We start from the raw sequence: 4,463 nt of genomic DNA, 5'->3' as shown, positions 1-4,463 counted from the left end.
AGGGCGCCTGATGGGTGGAATTGAAACCTCAACTGGAAACAGTGGAGAGGGAATATGGAAAATGTCATTTTTAGCTTTCTCTCCACTACCAGGAAGGTATGCAAAGCAGGAATAGAATGAATGCTGAATGAGTCAGCCCACAGTATCTTCCTCAGAAGGCAAGGAAGGCCAGTGTTTGAAGGAGGGAGTGGTTAGGCTGGCAGTGTCAGACGAGGCTGAAAGAGACAATGAACCTTTCCGGAATTTAGTAATGACAGGACACCTAAACAAAGCTGAACCAATGTATCACAGAAGTGGAGTCCTTGAAGAATGAATATAAAATGAGAAAACGAAGACAGTGCCTATTATCAAGTGTTTCCAGAAACTTGGCTGTGTAGAGGTGGAAAGAGACAGGGCGGAGCTGCAGGGGTGAGGGGTGTGGAGGGACAACTCAGAGTCAATTTCCCTTCCTCTCCTTTGACTCTGATTGGTTTGGTTTCCAGATGTCTAAAAACCGATGAGAAAGTCCTTTGCGGGGGGATGGGGTAGATATAAAGATAAAATAGATCATTCAAAGGGGAAAAGGGCTAATCCATACAGTGAGGTTTCTGAGAAGGCAGCAGGGGTGGGGGCAGGGAGGCCCAGAGCGCAGGTGGAGAGTGAGCCTGGTGTGGAGTTAGCCACTTCTCCCCAGAGGAAGACGAGGATGTGGAGGGTGAAATCGGGCTCGCAGACACGGTAGGAGAAAGACAGGCACAGCCATCTGGTAGCTTCTATTTTCTCTGTGAAGTGGGATGCTCAGTCATCGGCTGAGAGGGAGGAGGAGGAGGATCGGGCAGCTGAGAGCCAGGAGAGGGACAGCGCGATGGGTCCTCTGGAGAGTGAGAGGGCGAGGGGGGCCACAGACACAGCGAGGGGGGAATATCACACCCCCTGAGTGTGGCAGGACCTGCACGCTGGGGTGTGGCTCTCCTGGAGCAGAGAGAAAGTATGCACACACACACACACACAGACACAGACACACACACACAGACACAGACACACACACAGACACACACACACAGAGACACAGACACACACACACAGACACATGCACAGACACACACCCAGACATACACAGAAACACAGACACACACACAAACACACATACACACAGAAACACAGACACAGACCCCCACACACGGACACAGAGACACACATATATGATACTTCTTGTCTCATCTGGGATGGGGTTTTTGCCAGATGGGTACAACACTAAGAAAAAATGAGCTTGGGAGTTGGTTCTGTGAACACCTAGCTGGTTTGAGAAGAAAACAGAAAGGTGAGGGCTGAGGGAGTGGGAGAAACAGAGGCCGCGGCACCACTCCCAACCAGGTGGCACCAAGAGCCAGCGTGGCAGAGGAGGGGGGAGGTGCGGGAAGCAAACTGTGGGAGAAGAGGTAGCACTGAGAGAGTGCCGCTGCTGACTTAGGGATGTGCAATCTTTTGAATGATTGCTATTTTCCAGATCCTGTAATAGACTAAATGATACCCCAGAGAAATTCGAATAATAGTGATGACACGTCCACAGGGGGCAGATTTACCAAGAAACCTAAGCTGTAAGGCCTGTCACCTGTAAGCCCTGGGAGGGGCACTAGCAGTTTGTATGTTTGTTATTTTGCATATATGCACAAGTTTCAGGGACAAAACTTAGGTCCACCAACGGGCCCCTCCCCAGGCCTTGGAAAAGGACATGCACATAAGGAACACCACAGTCAAAGGTTCCTCAGCATCATGCCATCTCCATCCCGTCATGACATCTAACTGCACTGAAAGAAATGAGCATCTAGCTGAGGTTAAGTTTCTGCACATGTGCGTATGTGTATTGCATAGACTTTAAGGTGGCTCCATGACCCCTGTGACTTGCTCCTAACCAACAGAATATGACCAACGTGATGCAGTGTGACTCTCAGGATTATGCAGTTATATAAGACTTGGTCTGTTTGAAAGATTTGAAGAAGCCAGCTACTATGAAGTCTACATCTTTCCACAGCCTTGGTGAGTTTGGATGGAGACCCTTACCCATGGGAGTCTCGAGATGAGAACGCAGCCCTGGTCAGGACCCTCATTGCAGTTTTGCTGAGGACCTAGCTAGGCTGTGCCCAGACACCTGCCCCCACAGAAACATAATAAATGTGTGTTGTTTTAAGCCATTGAGTTTACGGTAATTTGTTATGCAGCATAAAAAATGGATACAATAAGTAAACATAAGGATAATAGTCCTTGCTTTGCTGGGTTGATGTGAGGATTGTATGGGATATGTGAAGGTGGTGCTATGGTGTGAATGACTGTGTGCCTCCCTCCAAAATGCAGGTGTTGGAACCTAATCCTCAACGTGGTGGTAGGTTTACCACCTGAAGCAGAGAACAGCCCTCACCAGATACTGAACCAGCTGGTGCCTTAACATTGGACTTCCAGCCTCCAGAACTGTGAGATGTAAGTTTCTGTTCTTTATAAATGACCCAGCCTCAGGTATTTTGTTATAGCAGCAGGAACAGACTAAGATAGTGGCCAATTCCAGGTGCCTGGTAATGCTTCCCTTCTGCCCCTTCAGGGACAGAAGTTCTAGAAAGAAGCAATAGGTCTAGTGAGAAGCAACTCATCCCAACTCTATTAGAGTTGACTTAGAGGCCCAGGCCAATTTAGTTGGTGGGACAGTAAGTGTTTTAGAAGTAGACTTGGGTTCAGATCATGGCTCCGTTACACCCCAGCTGTATGATTCTGGGGAAGTGTTGTGCTGGACCCCTGTTGATTCCAATAGAGATGGTGCCCTGTCCGAGAGGCTGAAGAAGAGATCCAGAGCTAGTAGACCAGACTGTTGATTGAGGACCCACATACAGGGCAGTCCAGGAACGGGGGGCTAGACATGAGAACTGCTATTGTTTGAAAAAGCATGCAGTTTATATGGCAATTTTCACTTCCCACCCTCCATCTATCAACCTCTGTTTAAACCAAAACAAAGGCTTCAATCCCCTGTACACCTGTGTTCCAAGGAATGGACCAGGGGTTCGGATGTCCCTCATAGATAAGGAGTGAGTCTCTGGGTTGGCCACTCCCAGACACACATTCTTCTTAGACCACAGGGTCATTCTCAGGGTGTGCTTAAGTTACTGCTGTCAGTAGCATCTGCCATACAGGAAGTCACTTAACCACCTTGACTGGTGCAGTCTTCACCTGCAAAGGAAACATGTACTTAACTTCCCAGGGGACAGAGGAAACCAAAGCAGATAAAAATACATAGAAACCATTTTGTGTAGTCGCTGGCATGGAATAAGAGCTCAACAAAGGTCCTTTCCCTTAGCCTCTTGCATTTCAGGACCACAAACTCTCCACCTGGAAGCCCCTGTCCTATGCTGCTGCACCCCTGCACCGCCCTGCTCATCTGCCCTTCTCCACTCTTCTCTGGAAAACTCTCCTGCCTTGGCCCAGCTCCATTCTTTCCAGGGCTCCTTCTTAGAGGGTGTGCTTTGGGAAGGAGCTCGTTAGTGCACTCAAACCAAGGGGTTCACAGTCCATGATTTAATATGAGGGGTTCCCTGGGGCACTTGGCTTTTCACAGGGCTTAAGCTTTCAACCTGAGGATGAATCTTTAATGACAGTACTTCAACACTTGGGACAGAACTCTAGGGGATGGTGATGAGCAGTCGGTCTTCACTATGCACTTTGGACCCTGCACTGAGCCCCATGGCCTACTCTTCCTGGGCTAAGCATTGTGCTGGAGTGGACGGGACCATCAGCCTGAAACAATGAACACACCCAGTCACTGGGCAGAAATGAGAGGTGGCACACACTTCCAACCCAACTGCTCAGAGGCGAAGTGATATTTCACGCCTGAAATGTTCATCTCATAAAACTCTTAAAATATGCTAATTAATGGTAAACTGGGCAGATACTTTTCTGTTAAAGAACAGATTACAGCACTAAGTGACCCAGGGAGATCACATTCTAAAATGGATGCTCCAGACTAAGGTAAGTTGATACACTGCCCTTTTGACCAGAATTTGCTGGGAAAGAAATAAACCATATCATCATATAGTTTGTGGTATGTGAAGGTGAAGTGCATTAGTTTCAACAAAACACTGAGGCACAGGCTCTCAAAATGAATTTTTGTATTGCTTCCTAGAGTGAAAAGTTGTCGGATAGATGTAGTTTGTATACTAAAATATTGAAATTTCTGGGACATTTTGCTGCATTACAGAGACAAGTAAAATAGTAAAAACTGGAATGGTTTCAGAAACACTAGAACATATGGTACCCATCCTAGCAAAATTCATTGCCAACACAGAAACCAAAAATAATTGGAATTTTTGGTGAGGTGAATTTGGAGACACCGCCAAAAAATGGACTCTTCCCATCTCTATGCCTTCTGCTTGCGGTCTCTGGCCAAATGCTGTCCATGGATGAAAAACAAGGTTTCCCAGGAGGTTGCTAAAGTAGACGGCATC

At 47.5% G+C, this 4,463-nt stretch overlaps 1 long non-coding RNA gene across 1 annotated transcript; it reads left to right on the top strand.

The window, feature by feature from the left end:
- The first annotated feature begins 626 nt into the window (after positions 1-626).
- Positions 627-2,449, top strand: LOC104003078 (uncharacterized). The gene is made up of 3 exons (XR_675596.4): positions 627-717; positions 1,899-2,016; positions 2,332-2,449. It is a non-coding gene; the product is annotated as an uncharacterized LOC104003078 (long non-coding RNA).
- The last annotated feature ends 2,014 nt before the right edge of the window (positions 2,450-4,463 follow it).

This window comes from Pan troglodytes, chromosome 17 (genome assembly GCF_028858775.2).
Source record: "Pan troglodytes isolate AG18354 chromosome 17, NHGRI_mPanTro3-v2.0_pri, whole genome shotgun sequence".
Lineage (NCBI taxonomy): Eukaryota > Metazoa > Chordata > Mammalia > Primates > Hominidae > Pan > Pan troglodytes.
The sequence above is the reverse complement of the archived record's forward strand: the minus strand, read 5'-3'. Positions and strand labels throughout refer to the sequence as shown.